The sequence below is a fragment of the Carya illinoinensis genome, chromosome 4 (genome assembly GCF_018687715.1).
Source record: "Carya illinoinensis cultivar Pawnee chromosome 4, C.illinoinensisPawnee_v1, whole genome shotgun sequence".
Classification (NCBI taxonomy): domain Eukaryota; kingdom Viridiplantae; phylum Streptophyta; class Magnoliopsida; order Fagales; family Juglandaceae; genus Carya; species Carya illinoinensis.
Window position 1 is genome coordinate 4,887,987 of NC_056755.1, and position 24,910 is coordinate 4,912,896.

At 33.5% G+C, this 24,910-nt stretch overlaps 1 long non-coding RNA gene and 1 pseudogene across 1 annotated transcript; one reads left to right on the plus strand and one right to left on the minus strand.

The window, feature by feature from the left end:
* Window positions 1–706: 706 nt before the first annotated feature.
* LOC122308113 lies at window positions 707–4,276 on the minus strand (annotated as a pseudogene).
* A 15,162-nt stretch (window positions 4,277–19,438) lies between these two features.
* On the plus strand, window positions 19,439–24,139 carry LOC122306569. Its single transcript, XR_006241468.1, has 2 exons — window positions 19,439–19,631; window positions 23,922–24,139. It is a non-coding gene; the product is annotated as an uncharacterized LOC122306569 (long non-coding RNA).
* Window positions 24,140–24,910: the final 771 nt, after the last annotated feature.

Below are 24,910 nucleotides of genomic sequence, written 5' to 3' on the forward strand. Positions count from 1 at the left end.
ATCGAAGAGATTCCATGCCAAGAATTTACAGAGTATCTTATTTTAATTTTAGGAGTAATGTTACGTATAGTCATGAAATGTGTAAGTGTTGTACAGTCACTTTAAAAAAGAGTGAGGTTCATTCTTAAATAATTAATTTTTTTTATATAAATCTCTTTTTTTTTTTTTGAAAAAATTTATGCAACACTTGCGTATTCACGAATGTAATTATGAATTTTCTTAATTAATTTAGATCAATGCTGTGACCATGATGCATGCCCGCCCAACTATGTACTGATCCTATGGGCTAGTATCTCTCATTCTGTCCCAAAACCTAAAATTAGTAAGAATTACACACAATGTAGAAAGATAATATATATTCACAACAAAATAAATTTAGAAAAAATAAATCCGAGAAATTTCCATGCATTATATTGTGACCCCAGAGGCATGATGTTGCAGAGCAATTATTATTATTGTAATTATTATTATTGTAATTTTGTACAGCATGTACTATTTGTTTGCAGGCAGAAATACCTTATTTTCAAACACTTATAAAGTAGATTTGGCATTTCATTGATGCTTTCCTTGAATGATTAATTGAATGGGGTAGCAGAATTCGAGCTAGGGCTCTTATTATATAACCAATCATATCAATAGAATATATAATGAGTACACAAAAGTGATTACACATAAAATTTTTATATGATATATTGTGGTCTACATCTCATGCAGAGCAAGCAGGTGAAGTTGATCCAGGCTGCAAAATAAAGGTAACAAAATTTGTAAGAGTTTCCCATATAAATGGTAAATAACACACCAATTTTTAATCCAACCGTTAACTTTCAAATGGAATATATATAGTTTTCAAATATTTCATGTCACGTTAAGAAATTATTATATGATGATAATTAAAAATTGTACGAATTGAATAATGTTTCTCATCTCAAAGCCGACGAAATTACCGGACTTAAGGAAGATAATTTCATGGGCCAATCAGGGCTGCTTTTGGAACAGCCCAGCCTTTGATATAAGTAGCTATGTCTGGGCTTTAAGTTTCAGTAAGGAACTTTAGAAAAACCGCTACGAATAATTATTTTAAAATATTTTCTAGTAGAGCTCTTTCTGATCAGCCTCTTACCACACATGCGTGGACATCGTTACACCCACACAGCAGCTCCCCATTGAGAGTGTCTACAGCTTGAAATGTTCCTCCTCCCTCACTTCTCTGCATAAAAACTAAAATTACCAGCATGGAAAATCCAAAATTAATTATCAACTCTTTTGGTGTATATATTGATCTGGGACTTGAATGTTCTTTTTTCTTTTTCTTTTTTCGTGGTAATTGCAGAGGAAGAGAATGATCCGCTAACCATGCATACGGCTGTGATCTGTTTAAGGTAAGAGATCAAGAATATGAATATTTTTTTTATTCGGGTCTCACGCTCAGCTTTTAATGTTCGGCATTTTTAGGATTTGGTCCGATCCGTGATACAGACAACTTAAGAAACAATTATGGATGAAAGGAAATCAGAGATACCCTGTAAAAATCAACGACAACAAAGTTAGCCCACCGGTTGCCGGAGGAAGCAAAACAAGTATGGAGCATGTTAATGAGATCCGCCGAGTTCTGTCCGCATGCGGCTAGATCAACCGGAATATTTGGAACATAATTCACCAATACCAAAGACTTAGTGTTGTCATCAAGCGGTAATGATTCTGCCCGATTGGCACAATTTCCGGCGTGCATGCCACCATCTCCATCTGCAAAAATTTAGGTTTGCAGGAAAAGAAAAAGATCAAGATCTATACATACAGGAAAAATACGTAATTTATAATGAACCGACGCTTCTTACACTGATTTTCAACCATGTAGTTCCACTGGTAAGCAATGCCTTCACTTTGTTCCTTTGACCTAACTGAAGTGAATACAAGAAGCCGTTGGTTTTTAGCAACCATGTCACTGACTAGGGGCCAATCTCCACCATTTTTTGGCATATTTGTCACCGGAAACCAATATTTCATCAATCCGGCATCGGTAAAAACCTTTGTCAGTCCATTCGGGGTTTGAACATAGTCTTCTAAGATCAATGTCACAATTTCTGCTGGGTTTGCTGATAAAAAAGCTTCAATTTCCTTCAGTGTAAGTATAGCGGGTTCCTATGCATATTCATACATAATTTCTTTTAAAAAAAAATAAATATTTAGAGCAGCAAAAGAATAATAAAAATTATTTTACAAGCAGCCGTAGCTCGATTATTACTTGATCAAAGAACGAAGATATAATTCAACGTCGTAATTTCTTCATAAGGGATAAGAGTGGGCGTACAAATGCAGTAAAGTCATGGCATTTTCCTCCAAAAGAATGGCACAACCATACATCTCCTTCAAAATCGTATGTATCTACATAAAGCCGCGAACTCCATCCTACAAACGAAGAACGTACGTAACATTAAGTTGGCAGTTCGAAAGGTAACCAACAAGGAAAAAAAAAAAACAAAAAAAAACAATAACGAAGGGCGCCAAGCGTTGCAAAAAATGTATTCGTTAAAAATTAATGCTGGGTTTGCATAAAAGATCATACATTTAGCTGTTGAGTGACATAGTCTTCTTGATTTGTAATGAAGGGAATCCGAGGAACTCCTGTGTGAGATGGCTCTCCCTGTTAAATATTTTAACATGAACATTAATAAACAGATCTTCGATTTTATACGATCTACAATAATAAGTAGTGATAAATAAGTGCGTACCTTTCTCCATCAATTTGATGAAGAATTAGATCTGGCTATGAGAGAATGATCACCCTAACAACTTTGCCTCACAAGTGTCTCACGATGGCAAAAGGCACTCTAATGTTGTAGGTGAGAACCCTTTAACCCCTCAGTGCTATTTATAGATTTCTAACCATCAAGAAATCTCAGAATTTGTGTCTGACTATAATTAGAGATATAAAGTTTTAATCTTATCTCTTAGAATTTTCTTATCCCATTATCACTCATCTTTTAACTGATAAGATTTGAGCTATTTCAAAATATATTAAGATGGGTGTGTGGGATATAAAGTTTAAATAAAACTCTTACACTCCCTCGATAGCAAAGGCATTATGGGTTGTCAAGAACACATATTTATTAAGAGGAAGAGAGTTGTTCTGCAGGAGAAAAAATAAAAAGTGAATAAAAAAAAAGGTTAATGATTAATGCATGATGTGGAGTGTGAAACCATTCAGAAGTTCATAGTTCTTGGGTCGGGATCATTAAGGAAGTAATTGGTTAAAAATCTTTATGAATTCTGGTGTGATTTATAAATTGATGTAATTTCATGTAGTATATTAGATTTTTTTTTATAATATAAATAACTTTATAATATAATATACAACATGAAATCACATCAATTTTTTAGTTTATTTATTTTTTTAAAAATTTATAATTGTAGCACTAGCACTTGTCTGAGTTGTCTCTATGTGAAAATCAATGTAAAGGATGAAATGAACAAGTTTTCAGACCTTTTTTTTTTTAGAATTTCGAAGGTGTTTGGATTGCATGAGGAGAATGTTTGGGGAAAAAAAGAAATTGTAAAACCCATTAATAAAAAAGCGTAAGCATGAACATAAAGTAAAATTTAAATAGCAAAAAATAAAGAAAAAAAAAAAACAGCAACGGATGAACATTCATAGCCAATGAACCGTTTCATATGAACTTATAAATTCTCTCTCCCTTTCACCACCAGAGACTCAGTGATTCCAACTTCTCTCCGGGAAAGGCAGAGTTTAAATACCGAAATTGGGAAGAATAAGGAATCGAGATCGAGCTAAAGTTTATATCAAACATTAGCAGCCTGAAAAAGGTCTAAATAATAATCCGATATGTGAGGTTTGTGTGAGAGAGAGAGAATGAGATTACGACGAGCTTGAATGGGTTTGTAGTGGCTGATCTAACGCATCTAGAACCTGAAAATCCTTGGGGGCAAGAGAAACAATACAGTCCTACTTCGCAATCTCCATCGGATGTACATGGGTCTAGCAGCTGCACAATATTGATCAAAAGTACTAGTAACTATATGGTGCTTCATCATTAACGCTTAAAAAACATGATTGTTGTAGTAATTGAAGCATAACTATTAAGGGAAACGCGAACCCTGCATTCTCTATTGGAGCAAGTTGTGGCGGCACTGAAAAAGAATGAAGCGGCTGCGATCAAAAGCAATTTTGGCGAAAGATCCATTTGGGAAAAGTCGAAGAATGGTACGCAGAGACCAAAGCTGTGTGTCAGTGCGTGTGTATGAAGGTGTTCCTTGCCAAAAACAAGAACAGTATGGGTTTCCTCAATTTTGGCGAATAAATTGAGGAGATTCGAAATAATAACTTTCACGAGGAACAAAAAGAAAGGTATTTAATTCACAGAATATGCTATTAGAGCTAATAAGCTTAGCTGGCAAAAGTTACATTTTTGTCCCTTAGTTATGTTAATTTAGTTACTTATAACTATTTTGGACAGGTATATAAGTCAGCTTCTCATTGTAATTAAATACTGTATTTTCTTATTGTGAAATAAGAGTTTTACGAGTAAGAGAAGAATTATCCCCAAAATACTCTTTCTATTTTTAGAGTTTCTACATGGTATCAGGAGAAAACCTATATTTCGCTCGTCTTCGCACTCTGCTTTCTTCTTAATTTTACAGTATGTCGAGTTCATCTTCTTCTTCGTCAAGTGTTGTTGATAGTCAGTTTACGATTACTCCGGCAGATGTTTCCAGCACTGCAATCGTTTCTCCAAAGCTTAACGGTAAGAATTATTATTCTTGGAGTCGTGCTATGCTTATAGCAATTGGCTCTCGAACAAGATCAGATTCATTAACGGTAGTCTTCTTGGATTCATTGATTGAACAATGTTTGGTTTCGCTACAATATCATGGTTTCTTTTTGGATCTGTGCCTCAATGACTCCAGAAATTGCATAGGTAATTTAACTACTGAGAAAATATGGAATTTGTTGAAACATTGATTTCAACAGAGTAATGAAGCTCGAATTTTCGAAATACAACAAGCTCTTAACAACATCACTCAGGATCAATCATCTGTGAGTGATTATTTTACTCGCCTTGAATCTTTATGGAATGAATGTCATCAATTTTTGCCTAGTCCTGTTTGTACATGTGGAAAGTGTGCTGCCTGCACTTGTAAAGTTCTTGATTCCATCGCTGCTCGTGAAGAGAAAAACCTAACAATGCTTTTTCTCATGGGACTGAATGAGAATTACCTCACTACCAGAGGTAACATTCTCCTTATGAAACCATTCCCTTCGTTGGATGAAATTTATTCATTAATCATTCAAGAAGAGAGACAGCATGGATTTTCTCGGACTTCTTCTCTGAATCAAGACAATATTGCAATGTCAGCCTCTCAAATTCACACGTCTTCTCAATCGATTATTGCTGCTGTACCAAGGAAGAATTTTAATTCTACTAGTCCAAGAGAACCCCCTCATTGCACACATTGTAACTGTAAAGGTCACATTTAAGACAAGTGTTTTGAACTTCATGGTTATCCCCCAGGCTGGCTAGCTAAGAAGAAGAATCCTAGTGATTCTAAATCTGGTTCTCACCAATACTTTGCTAATCAAGTGTCTACTTCCCTAGAGGAAAATACAGTCTCCAATTCTAGTCAAGTTTTTTCTCAAGAGCAAATTCAACAGCTTTTGAATGTTCTCCAACTTCAAATTAAATCAGATTCACCTCTAAGCATCTCTCCACAACGTGATTCTTCACAACCTACCAATTATGCTAACATGGCAGGTATTTCCCCTCATTTTTGTTCTGTTAATTCTGCTGCAATACATTGTCTCAGTTCCCTTTCCTCACAAATTTGGATTGTAGATAGTGGAGCTACAGACCATATAGTCTGTTCTGTCTCTTTTTACTTCACCTCCTACACTTATTAATGCGATTATTAGCCTACCAAATGGTCACTCTACATCTGTGTCTCATATAGGCTCAGTTATGCTTTCGGCAAGATTAACTTTTCATGATGTTCTATATGTTCCCTCATTCACTTTCAATTTGATTTCTGTGAATAAACTTACCTCAACTTCACATCTTGCCATGATATTTTTGAATGACAAATGCTTAATTTAGGACCTGCTTGCCTGGAAAACGATTGGAGTGGCTGATCAAAAGAATGGATTATATTTGCTAAACGCTAGTTCATTTCTTTGTTCTGTTTCGCACTCTTCACCTTCTTTGTCTTTCAATTCTGCTTTATCTTCAATTTCTACAAATAAACTTGCCTTGTGGCATAGTAGATTAGGACATATGTCGTTTTCCCGAATGCATTTGTTACATGATGCAATTCCTGATGTAAATTTTCATCATAATAATGATCAATGCCAAATCTGTCCATTAGCTAAACAATATAGACCTTCTTTTCTTGTTAGTTCAATTAAATTCACTATTCCTTTTGAGCTTATCCATTGCGATCTTTGGGGACTATTTGCTATTCCTACTAATAATGGTCATCACTATTTTTTAACAATAGTTGAGGATTTCACTCGTTGCACTTGGATTTATTTGTTAAAATTCAAGTCTCAAACTGGCAGCACTATTGAGTCTTTTTTTATTATGGTTGAAACACAATTTGCATCCAAAGTCAAAACTCTTCATTCTGATAATGGAATAGAATTCAATTTGTCCACGCTCTTGTCTTCCAAAGGCATTATACGTCAACATAACTGTTTATACACTCCACAACAAAATGGAGTCCCTGAAAGGAAACACCAGCACTTATTAAATGTTGCTAGGGCCCTCAAATTTCAATCCAACATTCCAATATCCTATTGGGATGATTGTATCATGACATCTACGTACTTAATTAATCGATCTCCTTCTCCTTTGTTAAACAATAAGTCTCCTTATGAGCTTTTGTTTTCAACCAAACCTTCTTATTCTCATTTGAAGGTATTCGAGTGCTTATGTTTTGCTACTAATGTCTCTCCTCATAAAACCAAATTTGATTCTCGAGCTAAGAAATATGTATTTCTTGGTTATCCATATGGTACCAAGGGTTATAAACTCTTAGATCTTGATACTAAATCCATTTTTGTTTCTCTTGATGTCATTTTTCACGAGCATTCATTTCCTTTCCAAAATCCAAATCATACTTGTGATCCTCAATCTGATATTTTCCTTCCTGTCTGTGTTAATGACAATAATTCCTCTCTATTAGTTGATATTCCTCATTCTAATGACATTAGTCCAGAACATCATAATCTGGTTGATGTTATTCCTAGGAGATCTTCTCGGATCAGACAACCACCATCTTATTTGTAGGAGTATCATTGCAAAATGGTTCAAACTTTTGATCAATCTTTACTCCCTTCGAGTTCCACACAGCAGACTTCTAATAAAGCTTTTGATATTTCAAGGTATCTTTCTGTTTCTATTCATCATGAACTCAAAACCTATAAACAAGCTGCCAAAGATCCTAAATGGAAGGAAGCTATGAACGCCGAAATATCAGCTTTTGAAAATAACAAAACCTGGATAGTTACTGACTTGCCTCTTATTAAGAAAGCAATTGGTTGCAAGTGGGTATATAGGGTGAAATATAAGGCTGATGGTAATGTTGAAAGATATAAAGCACAACTCGTGGCGAAAGGTTTTACACAAAAGGAGGGAATTGACTATGATAAAACAGTCTCTCCTGTGGCCAAGATGACAACAGTTCGCTGTTTTTTGGCCTTGGCTGCAAGTCAAAATTGGTTTTTAGAACAACTTGAAGTAAATAATGCCTTTTTGCATGGGGATTTAAATGAGGAAGTCTATATGGTGATACCACCAAGTTTTGCACAAGACGAGGAGCACAAAGTATGTCGATTAATGAAATCTTTATATGTATTGAAGCAGGCCAGCCACCAATGGTTTAAGAAATTGACTACTGTTCTATTATCTTTGGGTTATGAATAATCTAAATCTGATTATAGCTTGTTCACAAAGGTACAAGGTTCCTCTTTTATAGCACTTCTGATTTATGTTGATGATGTCATAATTGCTTCCAATGACATGTTATGTGTTATTCAAGTGAAGTCTTATCTTCATGATAAATTCAAGATCAAAGATTTTGGTCAGCTTAAGTATTTCTTGGGTTTAGAAATAGCTCGAAATACTGCTGGAATTTATGTTTCTCAACATAAATATGCTCTTGAAGTTTTGGAAGACAATGGTTATCTTGGTTGCAAACCTGCTCTATTTCCTATGGATTCCAAACTTAAATTGACAAAATCATATGTCAATCTTTTAGAAGATCCATCTCAATATCGGAGGCTCATTGGTCGATTATTGTATCTCACAATAACCCGGCCAAATTTGTCATATTCAGTTCATTCTCTAGCACAATTCATGGACAAGCCTTGCAAATCACATTTAGATGCTGCCTATCGAGTCCTTAGATATGTCAAAGGGACTCCTGCTCAAGGATTATATTTTCCTGCTTCATCTTCTACACAAATAAGAGTCTTTTCTGACACCGATTGGGCTGCATGTATTGATAGCAAGAGATCTATTATGGGGTTTTGTCTTTTTCTTGGTGACTCATTGGTTTCTTGGGCATCTAAGAAACAAAATACAGTGTCTAGAAGTTCAGCTGAAGTAGAGTATCGTGCCTTAGCATCAACCAGTTGTGAAGTAATTTGGATATTACAAATTCTTCATGACTTACACATTCCTCATCTCTCACCTGCAGCTTTATATTGTGATAGTAAATCTGCTTTATCCTTAGCATCCAATCCAATTCATCATGCTCGCACAAAGCATGTTGAAATTGATTGCCACTTCATCCGGGAACAACAAGCAAAAGGTGTTCTCAAAACTTTATATGTCACTTCAAGTACTCATCAATTGGCTGACATCTTCACCAAGTCTCTCGGCAACATTCAGTTTCATTTTCTCTTATCCAAGATGGGCATTCATAATCTTTATTCTCTATCTTGAGGGGGAGTATTAGAGCTAATAAGCTTAGCTGGCAAAAGTTACATTTTTGTCCCTTAGTTATGTTAATTTAGTTAGCTTATAACTATTTTGGACAAGTATATGAGTCAGCTTCTCATTGTAATTAAGTATTGTATTTTCTCATTGTGAAATAAGAGTTTTACGAGTAAGAGAAGAATTCTCCCCAAAATACTCTTTCTATTTTTAGAGTTTCTACATATGCTGATCAGAAGAAACAAGATGGGAACATTGGGGTTGGCTATGCAATCGAGACAATTACCTTTGGATAAATGTCTGGTTAAAACGAAGTTTAGGAATAAGTTCGGCTTGAGGTTTGGGCAAGATGATGATCATCAGTTTTGGTACTGTCGATTGGCATCAATTCGTGATCATGCGTCATGAATGCTGGCTTCAAAGTGATCATATGCCTGGACATTGAACATCCTTGGAGTACTTGTCTTATTTATATGGAATTTTTGCGAATGTTGATATTAATTAATTATGTCTCTTCAAAAGTTCCTTCTCAAGAAAATTGATGGAGGATAGGAATATTATTATTGTGATGATGGGTTAATTAGTGATCATATATAAAGGAAATTTAAAGACATATCATGAGCGCATGTCGAAAAAACCTTTCTGAAAAGGGTTCGTGTGTGTGATTATCATACTGGCCTGCAACCAAAGGTAAATGTATATGTCATAATGCTCCAATTTAAAAATTAAAGTATCTACAACACAATTCTCACTACAAGAAAATAGGTCTATTGCAGCGATTTTTATATTGTTGTAAAAAAAATCGCTGCAAAAAGTTATCTAGTACAACAATTTTTAAATCGCCGCTTTTTTTGGTCTTAAAAGATGAAACAATGCATGATTTACATGTTTACAACGAAATATCTAATATTTACAACGATTTAGGTCGCTGTGTTTGTAAAATTATGTTTGCAGCGCCTAAATATAGTCGAAATTGAGTTGGGCGCCAAGTTTCATTTTTTTCTCCCCCAATTTATCTTTTGTTTTCCCTCCAGCAGACCCCGCTCTCTCTCTCTCTCTCCCCGCTCTCGTTCCCCCAGCGATCCTCCCTCGTCCCACGCCGTTGCGTACAGCCTGTCGCCAGCGACCCCACCACGTAACTGCCACCTCACCTCGATGTCCGCCCCCTCCTTCTCCCCCAAACCCCATGCCGAAAATTTCCTTTTCCCCAAATCTGGCCTCACCTCTCTCTCTCTCTCTCTCTCTCTCTCTCTCTCTCTCTCTCTCTCTCTCTCTCTCTCTCTCTCTCTCTCTCTCTCTGTATCGCCGTCGCTAGGGGCTCCTTTTGCCACCACTCACACATCGACGCCGTCGCCAGTCCTCTATCGGAACCCCCTTCTCCTCCGTGCCTAGCCCAGCCGCCCGAGGCCCTCCATCTCTGGCTTGCTCTGTTCTCAACCCACGGCCCCCACGTGGTTTACTTCTCTGCCAGTCCCTTGTGAGTTTGGCTTCTTTTTTTCTTCTGTTTTTCTTCATTTTTTGCTAGAATATATATATATATATATATATGTAATTCTCACCTTGACATTCATGATTTCCCATTTGTTTCATTTCTGAGGCTGAAATCTATGTTCATTGATTTGAGATTGCTATCTTGTAACGGAAACCCTAACTTATTTGACATTTGATCTGTTAATGCACCGTTGGTGTTCCCCTGTGTATGTCGCCCACTGATTGAAAAGGAATGGGCTTCTTGTCTTGGGTTCCATTAGCAGTAATCCCTGTTTCTGGTGAATCATTTCCAACTCTCATGGCTTGTGTTCTTCTCAGTAATCTTGGAGCATCCAGAACCATGTTTATTGTTTTTATTTTTTGTATCTACTTGGTTATGGCAGCTAACATCTTTTGAATGTCTTTTGTCGTTAACTTTCTGTTTCACAGATACAGCTTACATATTTTATCTATTGAAGTTGGATGGAAGATAAAAGATGTGAAAAGATCGGCAGCTTTTGAACTGAAGGTATATCTTTGTTTCTTGTTATTAAATCAAGGGTGGTGCTGGTATTCTCAATATTGCTGCTCAATTTTATTATGTCTTTATTTTCTTCTAGTTTCTTTGTGTTTGATTGATAAATGATGAACTTTAGTTTTATTTGAAGTTTGAGACTGGATCTGCACAACCATATGTTACTTACCTTGTATTGATTACACACATATGTTGCATGGACTTGCACTCATTTTAGTTATAAAAAAATGTTACGTGGACTTGCATATAGGTTGTGGGTGTGGGCAACCATCATGTGCTACATTGGAGTATAGGTTAGACAACCTTCTATATACGTTCAAAAAAACTCTTGTAAACTTGTGCAAGAATGTTCTTTATTCGTAGAAGAAAATCTTAGAATTCGACACGTGTCATATTTTTATGTCTATTGGATGGGTAGGGAGAGTGTAATGGGTAAGGAGAGTGTAATGGGTATTACTACTGATACAAGTTTATTTTGTTTTTTAATATAGTTATAATTAGACGTTGGGATTTCCAGGTAACTTGAAAGATCCCAAAAAGGCTAGTGTGCAAATGCATGTGTGATTCTACAAGGCTTAAGATTATTAAGCCTTTAATCTTTATTTAGCTGTCATCTTAACTTTGAGCTTTAATATATACAATCTCCCTCTCTCTCTAGTTTCATCCTTATCCATCTTTCATCCTTGCTATAATCATTTGTATTTCATTCATATATAGCCATAGCTCAATCCAAAAACCAATATAAATGATGTTGAACATTTCAGATGCTAATCCATTTTCCATGTTCCCTTGAAGAATTAGAATGGATACTCTTCACTTCTATCATTCACAGTGACTAACATTAACAATACAGTGACTAACATGAATACTTCATGTTCACTTTTTGTGTCCAATTATGAATTATTGATGTAATATGAATTCTTTCATTGATGATTAAAGGGGAAAATGGCCATAGAAAATTGTTAAAAGGCTAGGATATTTTATTTTTCATACTAAAAAAATGGTAAGCAACCAAGGATTTTATTCAAAATCTTTTTGTTTGATTAGAATTTTCTGATTTGCCGAGAGTTACACTTGCTGTTTATGCTATGCTTTCACAAAAGTTGATGTTTCTTCGCTTTTCTTGAATATAAAATGCAAGTACAAATTAATTCGGACCAGATTTCATGCATTAAGATTATGCATGACTGAATCTATATCTAACAATATATTATTAGCAAACACAAAGGATGTGACATGCAGAGGTCATATTTTCAGCTTTAGCTTTAAGGTGTCATATGTCTAAGTATGGTTTACTTAGACACTATTACTATCTAGGCATGCATTAGCATCATGGACATACTATATTTTTGGACATGATCTTGGTAGGGACATGTAAACAAGAGTACCTTTGTTTTAAAAATATGTAGTTGGGTGTGTAACCAAGTGGAGGGAAGGTAGAAACATGAAGTATTCATGCTATCTACTGCTTGAAGAGGTGATATCAGCTTTGGTTTCGAGTATTTTGAGATTGTGAAAAGTACTTTTAACAGTTTAAAAGTTTTTTTTTAACAACAAATATATTCATTTTTTTCTTTAATTAAAAAAAATTTGAACTTCTGTTAAAAAAATTCCACCAACAAGACACTAAAGTGATGTACCAAAGGGTCACTATTTTAAAACACTTGCCACTATATATATGTCTACATCTAGCTTTTCAAAACACACACCAAATCTTTGAGTATTAACTACTTTAAGCTTTCGAAAATAATATATATTTGTATGTATTGTGGGCTGTCGCTGATTAAAAAGTTTAGCTAGCTATAGTTATTTGCACCCTTCTTTGTCTGGTGTCACTTAACACACAATTAAAGCATTATTGGCTATAGTTGAACACTGGGACAAACTGGCCTTAATTAAATTTACTAATGGATCTTTTAGATATCATTCTCTTGGTCAAATTGCAAAGTACTAAGCCCAAATATTCCAAAGTCTTAAAGTAGTGCATGCCATGCATGCAGCATGCATTCAACAAGCCTTCTAAAGCTGTAGCCATTGTGCCTTTCAATTTTAATTTCTTTACAAAGCCCTTTCACATTTTAGTGTTTTCTGGGCTAAATCATATCAAGTTCTAATATCTCTCTCTCTCTCTCTCTCTCTCTCTCTCTCTCTCTCTCTCTCTCTCTCTCTCTCTCTCTCTCTCTCAAAGTTTTAGAGTTCAAGAACAAACAAGTAAAAATATGGTTGTCAATCATTTAACACCTGATCTGGTTCAGCAAGGAAGTTAAAGAAACCTACTCGAAATGCTCACACCAACCATACACCAAAAGTAAGTATTCTATATATTTGTGTTCCCTGGATTTCATATGCTTGGAATTGAAATATCCAATATGCATTCTGTTTTAGTTCAATTCAGCCCATTTTCATTTTTATCTTCCATTTGATCTTCCACTGAACTAAAGTTGCTTGCTAATTTGTGTGATGAACTACTTAAAATCAAGGGCAAAACTAGCTATCAAGTGATCCTTAGTTCTCAAAACTTTTTGGTTTCAACAAAGTTACCAAAAGCTGTCAAACATATATTTTGGTGAAATTTTCCAGATTTGCCCTAACAATCTGGTTCCCTTGAAAGTTAACACTTGACTATAATTAGGTTATTTTCTTTATCCATGACTTTCATCTATTTTCCATGTAGAAAACTAACTAGGCCCTTCTTGGACAGCAATCACTACTTGGTAATGCTCACAAGAAAATCACTACTTGTTAATGGCATTATACCTCTCTCGAGTTGAGCTGCTTTAAAATCCAAGTTATAAATCAATCTAAGATTTCTAGTATGTTATCTATTGGATTTATTGTGTCTTTTATGCTATGGTAATTTTGATCTTTATATATGTCTTAAGAAGCAAAAATGAATCCGTGGAAGATGTGTGTATGCATGCTATTGAATTTAGGCTATCATTACTGGTAAGGGATCATTGTTTTATTCTATATGATTGAAGTAGTTGGATGATATGAGATTTGTGCATGCCAAAGGTTATACCAGGTATTATCTAGAGTAAATTGATGGATACAGAGAATATTTTAGTTGTTGTTATTCCATATATATATATTTTTAATAAATTGCCTATGCATGTGTTTGTGTATGTATAATGTAACTGTGGCCATATAATGTAAATTAAAAAATTGACGGTGGTTTACTGATTTGGTAGATTAAGGTTGGAAATAGAAAATATGATTTTTTTTAATAAATTTGTCACTGTTATGATGTATATGTGTTTCTTAATTTTTTGGTATTCCTGCAATTAAATGCGAGCATCACCGTTGAATGTTCGAGGGAAGAGCTGTACCATGTCTCTCAGGTACCCATTTATAGTAGGATATCTGATGCATTAGTAGCACTAGTGTTTATGGTCGATAGGCACAACACCTATCATCTCCATTATCGGCTATGGCTACTTAGGTATCTAATTCCTTGAAGTACTTTAGCTAGCTTTTACATCCTTTGCCTTCCTAGTCACTTACTCTTTTTCAAACTGTCATTCTTGGTTTCAAGTAATTTGTCTGCAGTCTTGCTTGGCAACATGTTATGCGTAGTAGTCTTGCTTAGTTGAGATAGATTTGGATTTAAACATCTGGCAAAATTAACTTTTTGTCTTTAAGAGTCTTAGTAATTATTGGTTTTTCTAATCTTATAGTTAATTTGTCATTAGAAAATAGGATATTTAGTCCAACTATTGTTAATCTAATTAAAAAAAAGTATTAAAATGGAAGTATATATAGGTATTCAAGATGATGATCATCTGTATGAAACTAGGAAAGCTAATTTGTGAATTAGATGTGGTATACCAAGGAAGATGATTCCTGATGTGCTTACATGTTGAAGAATTATTATTATTTTTCCCTATCTTCCTGAATCAAGGGTGGCAGAGATTTGATTAGCTAAACTTGGTGTGCAAATCTTAAAATCTCCAATGAGACTGAGACTAGATGTGCTCTACTTCTTTTCTTCCCATTTTTTTTCATAAGTAACTTTTCTTCCTATGCCCCCTTGAAAATAGGAAATCATTTCAGTTTGTATACAGCTATTGCTTCAGCTCAAATTTTGAGGCTTCATTTACAGTCCGTAGAATGTTTAAAATTTGACCATATGAGTATGGGGTCCAATATATCTATGCACATGTTACTCTTGCTTTTGTCTTCATGTTTAGGCTCTGCCAAAATATGGATATTTTGGTATTTACCTCATTTTTGTCCATTGATAGAACTTTTACTTTGAAGCATCTGTTATTTATTTCTAGTCCTTTAAAACATATGTCGATTCATTCATGGCAAAAGTTTTTAATTGCAATTCACTTCTCCTTTTTACGAAGCCTTTCTATCCTTTCTTTTATATGATTTAATTTGAGTTGTGTATAATATTGTGCACCATATAAAAATAATAGTTTTTAATCCTCTACAAATCTTTTGATATAAGTTTGGAAGTACTGGTTTTTTAGTCAAGTAATGCTTTGTGTTTTTGCTTAATCTATATATATTTAGATTGGTTGCTGCATTCGGCTATGGATAATTATCTCTACTTTGATCATAAAAGTGTAGTTTGAAAGTAGTGGAGACCTAAATAAATATCTAAGCAAATTGTTTGTAAATTTGTATAGGAGTTTTGGTTTGGACAGTTATTGATGAGCTTCTAGTGTTAACAATACACATTTTTTCCAGAATTTTAATAAAAAGAGGTTTTATTCTAAAGTTGTACTTTACTTGAATGAAGTTCTACTTTGAGATTAGTAAATATAGATTGATGCTGATGTGTTACAACTACTATGAAAAGTAGGTTTTCATGCATTCTTTACCTATAATAAGGCTTTCTCCTGTTTGTATGACATCATGTGCTCCACTTTCCAGGTTTTTTGTTCTACTAATCAGTTGGTATTGTGTCTTTCCAGAAAACTCATATACAGGTATGCCTTTGTTTCTATTTTTAGTCTCTCTCATAAGTCTCACTGATGATTTATATCTCGTTCATTTTCTGTTATTTTTTCTTATTTCTAAAATCTTTTTGAATGTGGTTGAATAGAAGCTTTCCAAATATTTGATGTTTATTGCTTACACATTGAAATATATTTAGAGAGTTGTTGATATTGCAACTGGCTGCAGTGACCTTGAAGCTATATTCCACTCACCCTTGCCAAGAGCATAGCTATTACTGCCTACCATCTTTTCTTGAATATGGGAGCAATTACTTTTAGTTGAAAGTGATGAAGTGCAGTTAGGATCGACTTGAAGTTTCTGCTTGCCCATGTACTGAACATATTTCTACTTGTTGTATATTAAATGTACTGAACATATGATTCATGTAAGAGTTCCATTTGACTTGTAAGGAATAGACAGTTGTTAGTTGAAACAGTGTGCAAGTGGATTTGAATGAATGTCTTGCAGATTATATGTAAGTGTAAAAAAACTACTACAGTTTCAGTAGTATTTTTTTATTTATTTTGTAATTAAGTATTTCCAGCGTTTAAAACTCGCTGCAAATAGTACAAAACTCATCGCAATTAATCTATTCTAGCGATTTTAGTCCTTGCAAAAAATATTAAATGCAACAAAGGAAGCAAGCGTTGCTTCTGATATTGAGTATTTGCAGCGTTTTTTACATATTTGCAGCGATTTAATTACGTTGTAAGTGAACTAAAGCAACGAAAAAAAAAATTGTTGCTTTTTACCTATTTGCAGCGATTAAGAGACGCTGTAAAAAGTAACAAAAGCAGCGCTAAAATGATATGTTGCTTTTGAGGTATATCAATTGCAGCGTCTATAGATTAATTGCAGCGATTTTAAGTGTTGCAAAAAGTTACAAAAGCAACGAACCAACTGTAGCGCTGCTGTTGTTGCTTGCTATTGCAGCGAAATTTAATGATATAGCAAGGATAGATTTCGCTGCAATTGATCTATTGCAGCGCCAAAGCAATCAGATGGGGTGGCCTTTTGCAGCGTGATATTATTGCCTTTGCAGCGGTTTAAGAACGCTGCAACAGAGAGCTTTTGCAGCTTTTTTTCAATAACGTCGCTATTGATCAAAAAAGTCACGTTTATAGTGTCGAAGATGCAAGGAGGGTAATAACGCTGCAATTGATCAATTACAACGTTTTTTTAAATGTATTTGCAACGACTTTAGGCGCTGCAAAAGGGCTAATTTCTTGTAGTGTCTTCCAATATATCTTTCTTATCAAGGTATTCCACTGCATGCCATTAATGTCAAACCATTATGATTATTACTGGTTTTCATTATTAGAAGGATCCAAGGTATATGTAAAAATCTCGCAAACAGTACTGGAGTACGTACTAGGGAATTTGTTTGATCGTTGGCAAAAATCAGATACCACAACCTTAGATCAAAAGGTGAAACAATTGATCGAGTTTCTCTTTCTAAGATGTAAGTCATACACATTTTGAACGTGTTTGCAAACTATGGTCTTTAAAACATTTTGATAAAAAAGTTTTAAGGCATTATTTGGATTCACAAAATATCTCAACTCATCTAATCCAATTAATCATTACAAATTTTCTACACTTCTAAATAAAATATAATAAAAAATTCAACTTTTTCAAATCTTAAAATAAAATGAATATTAAAAAATAATATTATAATAATATTTTATTTAACTTTCAATTTTTATATCATCTCAATTCATCCATACTTTCCTAAAGAGTGTTAAGTTTATTTTCTTTCTATAGATTTTTTATGGTTGCAAAGCAAAGGTAGGACTAAGCAAAAATTCAAAAATCTGACTCCAACCCCAACTCCTCTCAGGCTCTGCGACAAGTTAGAGTTGGAGTCGGAAGCGGAGGTGGAGATGAACCGACTTCGATTCCAACTCCGCTCCGCTCCAACCCCAACTTCGACTCCAACTTCGCTCCGATATTATACATATTTTATAAAAATATGTGTTTTTCTATGTATTAATCATATAAATATAAATATAGTAACATGAAATAATAATGTATAAACACTAAAATGCATAATAATATGTAACATTATAATACTAATGTATAATAATATGTAACACTAATGGATAAACACTAATATATAAATTATAATAACAAGTACTAATACTAATGTATAATAACTAAAGTATAGATGATATAGATTTTATATAAATATATCTTATATAGTTAGTTAAACTCAATAATATACTAGCATAAGTTAATTATTTTAAAATAATATATTTATACTATAATATATAATAATATATAGACTAAATTGACTAATAATAGTTTTGTGTATGTAAAGTGTAAATATCATGTTATTTCAATATTACTATCATGTAACACTAAATTACTATGTATAAATATGTGTAACATGTAATACTAATGTATAAATACTAAAATGCATAATATCATGTGACACTAATGGATAAACGTTAATATATAAATAATAAATTTGTAATAACATGTAATATGAGTAATACTAATATATAATAACTAAAGTATTGAGGATATATATTTTATATAACTATATCTTATATAGTTAGTTAAACTCAATAATATATTAGCATAAGTTAATTTTTATAAAATAATATATTTATACTATAGTATATAGACTAAATTGAATAATAATAGTTTAGTGTATGTAAAAATCATGCTATTTCAATATTACTACCATGTAACATTAAATTACTAATGTAGAAATACGTGTAACATGTGTAATATTAATGTGTAAATTTTATATAAATTTAGCTTATATAGTTAGTTAAACTCAATAATACACTAGCATGAGTTAATTATTATAAAATAATATATTGAGTTAATAAGTTATAAGTTAGAAATTAGTATAAAATATTATATTGAGTTAATAACAATTGTTAAAATATTATATTAGTATAAAATATTATATTGTAAATTGTAATTTGAAACAAGTTAAATAATAATTGTTAATAATAAATACTAAAAATTAAAATTAAGTGATAAAAGAATTATAAAAGCTATAAATAAAAAACTTAAGATTAAAACGTAGATTGAAATTGATTTAAGATTTAGATTAGGCTCTTAGAGTTTGAATTAGGGTTTAGAAAAAGAAAAAAAAGCCCAACAGCCCAGTCAAAAGCGCCAAAATGTCAGCCCAGCCAGCAGGAGAATGTCAAACGTCGCCGCTTTACGTTAACCATAAGCCCTAAGCACCCTTCGGCCTTTTCGGTTTAACAAGAGCATTAGTAGTGGGTTTAACAAAGTTAAATTTTAGCTAAAGAATAACCAAAGTGTAAAATAAAGTGATATAATAGACTCAACAAATGAACAGTGAATTAAACCTTTAGCTATATGACTAGCCAAATTTATTGAGTAAAAGAGACTAGCCAAAGTTCAAAATCAATATTTTAATAGAATAGTGAAAGATTTGTTGAGTCTATTATTTGATGTTGTAAAAAGTGGCTAGGTAAAATTTATAAAAGTGAATTTTCTAGCTAAATTTTAGTTAAAATTTGTTGAGGCCACTACTAATGCTCTAAGCCGTAATCCCTTCCTCTTCCTCGAAAATCTGAAATCCTTTCATCTTGAATCTTCAGACTTCACTCTTCGAACCCAGAAATTGCCGCCGGCTTCCCCTCTCACCGCACAACCTTTCTCTCAAAATCCCACCGGCGACCGCACGCTGCATGACCTCTCTCTCACAGTCCCACCGCACGACTTCTCTCTCTCTTCTAGTAAGCCCTCTCTCTCTCTTCTCCCTTCATGATATTACTTGATTATCTATATTTAAATTTCAATCATGATATTATAGCTTGGGAGAGAAGTTTGCAAGTTGGTTATTCTCTAGGGTTTTGAGATACCCTATGTTTTTATTAGAGGATTTTACATCCTTTATTTTTATTAGCTTGTTACGTCTGTTGGCTATAAACTGATGGAATGAGTACTAAAAAAAAAAAAAAAACTTGTCAAGAAGCAGGACGATAAAGAATTTCAAATTCCAAAGGAAAAATACTATGAAGATTGGTCACTAAACATTCTGTTCATGATGATGTGGGACATGGAAAAATGTCTTACTTGTTAGATCTGTAGTCTCTGTTTTTTTTTCTAGTTTTTCATCCTCCATTGTTCATTTTTTTCAGTTAATCACTTTGACTATAGTTTGATATAAGATTTCATCTGAACAAGGTGAAGTGTAAAATCATAATTTGAACTCTAATTTAATCATTTAATTTATATTTTTTGTATGTGTGTCCCCATCTTATTAATATATATACTAATTACATGCTTGCTTTTGAGTATAAATAAACCAGGAAAGCAGATTAGTACATGGCCCAATATATCCCAATATCTATTCTATATCCCAATATCTATTCTATTAGAATAAGTGGCTATCGAGCTGCTACTGTAATGAAAAGTAAATTTTCTTGTTCTTCCGTGTTAAATCCATCTGTATTGTATATTAAGTCCGTGTGTAATAAACAATAATTTTTCACATCCTTGATGAATAGTTCTATGAACAGTTGCCTTATCCCCTCACTTTTCCTATAAATACCCCAGCTGCCCAACCAAGAAAAAAGAAGAAGAAGACCAAAACCCTAAATAAGTACTTTGCAGAGGAAAAATTGGTACTCTTGAGTTTTGGATCGTCACCAGGAGTGCCTCTGGTTTGGCTACAAAGTGATGTCGTGCTCTGGCTCTGGATTGGTTATAACAGGAGTGCAACGGCATGACTTTATTTGAGGCATCAGACCTGTTCCTCTGCTACTGAACCAGAGCCTCCCCATGCACGAGCAACCATCACACGGTAAACACAAGGCGAACTGCTACGAGGGAAGCTCATCCTCGCTCAGCTCCATCACACCGTCACCCACCCACAGCCTCCATTTAGACCTCACAACCAACATAGAAACATAGCGTCAGACGAGCTGCCCAACCAAGAAAAATAAAACAAAAGATTTAGCCACGTCGTAGGAAGCTGCCGGCGACCAATAGAACAAGAGAAGATTTAGCCAACACACCATACCGACGACACATCATACCAGAAAAGATCAGGAACAAAAGAAAACATACACATATTTACACATGTATGGGTATTTAAACATATATACCCTAATATATATGCACATCTACAACTAAGAAAACAAAAAATAAAAACTACAGAAGATTTAGCCAACACACCATATCGACAGGACACCATACCAGAAAAGATCAAGAACAAAATAAAACAAAAATAAACCGAAGGGAAACAATTACAACAAATCAAAGTTAACGAGGAAAAAAATTACTAACTCATAAAACAAGAAATAAAAAATAAAAGAAATCACGGCAAACAAAATGCTACCCATATCTATAATGTACAGCATAGATAAACAATAACAATACAGAGAGAGTGAGGCGCAATGCGCATCTATGAAGTAGAACTGGGAGAGGGAGGGTGCGCAAACAAACACAAACTCAGAAAATAAAAAATAAAGTCAAACAAAACAAACCACAGCAAACAAAACACAACCCAAATCTGGGAAAAAACAATAAAGAACAATAAACCGGGGAAAAAATATGGATCAACATCATTTATTGAGAGATCGGCAACGAGGTGGTTGTGACAGAACTTGGACTGCTTCGATGCCACCGCTGGTTTGGGAAAGCAAAGGACGCGTAGGGTTGACCTTTTGCGAAGTGCCTTTGGGTGTGAGAACAAGAAAATATAGAGAAATGGAGGAAAAAATGGAGAGAAACCGAGACAAATGTTGAAGATGGAGTGTGGGAGAGAGTTTGAGAGTAATGCTATACACCACACCACCGTCCCACTTGCATCCTATTATATATGATGTAGCGCATTTATCACCATTTGATGATAAAGAAGCATGCAATCATTTAATGGTAGAAAATGTGACACATCTTACTTAGTAGGATGTAAGTGGGATGATAGTATGGTGTATATAATTTTTCAAATGAAAATGGTATTGTCGGTGCAAGACTGGAAGCAAACAGAAGAAATAAAAAAAAAAAAAAAAGTAGGGTTCCAAACATTAATTAAACGGCGACAAACTTGTGCTTCTTTTGGGTTGTATAGATGAAACATTTGGTCGCAAAAATCAAGCAAAAAGTTTCGGGCAGTGGCTTTGGTTGGTGAAGGGACATTAGCTTTTACACATACTTCCACATGATTATTCCTCTCCTTTGTACTCAGTAATGATGGTTCTTGAACATGAGCATCTTTTTAGCAAGAAAACATAGAGCTTCCCACAACAAATATTATTCTTTTAGAAAACTTGATTACCATTATCATTTATACATTCCTTGACAACACCCCATTATATCATTTTATTATTACAACAAACTTGATTACCATTACCATTTAGAAAACTCCCCACTTGCAGCAAATATCCCTTGACAACACCAAACTAAACTGTATAAATTTCTCAGAACATATCCTCTTCTTTTTTCAATGGGTTTGAGATTAAAAAAAATCATCTCAGTGGGGGTGTGGATAAGGGTAGTGATAGGGTTACTACCCTAATACTCACTTTCTTAATCATTAAGTAAAATAAAAAATTAAAAAAAATTCAAATACAAAAAAAGTAGTAGATGGGTTATAGTGGAGAGTAGTAACTCTATCATTTTCAGTGGAATAAATAGTAATATAATATATCTCTTATTTTTATATAATATATATATATATATATATTTGTAACACTTCTCTTTTATATAAATTTTATTATTCTAATAATGTTGTAAATATCTATGTAATATGATAGTCTCTACAAATGTTTAAAATAAAGGCTACTAAATTCCGGGTAATTATACACTTACTACCTAGTAATTTTCGCATCTACCATTATTATTAGTCTATAAAGTATTAAAGCAAATAAAAATATGATTAAATAACAAATTTTACATTTTTTATTCTTATTTGATCTATTTTATTGAAAAACTGGTAAAATAACAAACAGTACTCAGACTATTATCTATTTTCTTAAAATTTGCTTTTTTCTTTTTATGCATTAATTAATTTTTTGTAAAAAGTCAAATTATTTTTATTAAAAACCTTGTCCCACCCAACTAGGCAAACGTGCTTTACACATTGCTCCGACCTAATACTAATTATATATCCCAACATACTCACAATATGATTAATACACGGCCCAATATTTTTCATTCCATTAATTATAAGCTTAATGATTATAAATAGCTATATTGAATAAATATAATTTCAGAAGGAATAGCCATAGGTTCTGTAAATTATTCTCTCTGTAGAATTGGGAGTAAGCTAAGGCAATGAAATGAGGCATTGGACTGATTGTTGGAGCTTTAGAAGAGCCTTCCAAGACAAAAAGCTATTCATTGTTTGTGGGGACATGCTTCATGCCTCAGTGGCAAACCGTAGGAATAAAAATCTTTGCATTGATCTTCAAGGAGTTAGATGAAATGGATTGCAGCGTTTGTTGCTTAGTATGGATGGATGTTGATATGTTTGAATTGGAATTGTGCACTTTTATTATTATTATTATTATTATGATTATTATTTGCCTTAAAGAGGGTCACTTATCTGCTTGCTATTGTTGTGTGCAAAACTTGGACTAATGACCTCTAGTCCAGAAAAGAAAGTACTTCCCACAGGGTATAGCACAAGATGCCAAAAGCTACAAGAACTGCCTATTTCCCGTGATTTTCTTCATGATCTTCTTCTTCTTCTTTTTTCCTCTCATTTTTTGAGTTTGCTACCACCAAAAATGGGAATAGAATAACTCCAAAGCTGAGGTCCTATGTGTGGGTGCACGTCTGTCAATAAGATACGAGTATGAGACCTGTTTCAATCTCACCTAATCTACTTTCAACGAGAAAGTCCCACATCACATAATGGTCACAAAGCTGAGCCATTCTTCTAACATCAATGGACCCAAAATTTAAATTAATTAGTTTCATAAAAGCCTCACTGTAACCATTCAAATTATTTTTGACTTTGTGATTAAAATTAAAGTCGGGGTTGTTTTCCTTACTAATGTTTTCATATTTTTTTTCAGGGACAACTTGGAAGTTTGAACATTTGGAAATTTGTAACATTTACTTTATTGTTGTAGAGAACATTTGTTGGGCATTTAGAAGTTTGTAATTAATTTATTTTGGTGCTTTTGAAAGTTTGTAATTTGTTGTTGTTGCCTTGTTGGGAACATTTAATTTGGTTTGCACTTAGAAAATGTTGGATTTCTTTTTAGTTTTTATTTTTAATTTTGGACAGCAAGCTGCATGTTAGTATGTTACTTGTTTTTAGTTGTAATTTTTGTTATAATCAAAAGTGAATTATTTAGTTTAAATTGTAATTTTTGAAAAAAATTGAAATTTAGAAGCACACACAAAGTATTTTTTTTTTAAAGGGCCAAATATAAAGTTAAAAAAAATTAAAAAAAAAGTTCAAAATCCGACTCTGCTCCGACAAGTCGGAGTCAGAGGTGGTAGTGCACATCTTACACAATCTATTACACAATTTTGTTTTAAAGAAGGAATATTCTTATAAAATAAATGGTAAAAGTAGTACTATTTTATAAAATATTCTTAATTTAAAATTAAAAAAATAATAATAAAAATTTAAAGTTATATATGTATCATTACTCGTTTATAGATAGGAGAGAGATTCAAATTAATTTGTTGCTGGATATATTTGACCATTGGTTAATACAAAACTCGAGCATCATTGGGATGGATGTTCTATTATTTTGTGACGAAAAAACTCAAAGATTACACTCTCAGTTGATAGGTGTGTTAAATGGGTTATTTGTGGCAGTCATTTCACAATGCAAGACAAGGGGTGTTTTGCTCAGAGTGGTAATGTCCAGAAAAACTCCTTACGCAGAGCTACGTACCCATAGCGTCATTAATCATTTATGTTTTGCCAGTTTGCCGGATATGTGGAGTCTAAAGGCTGATTCAAATGGTAGAGAGTGGGGGTTGGGAGTTGGGCACTAAAAAGTGTGGATGGAGGACTTGGGATCGAGAGTCGGTTGGTCGAGCTTGC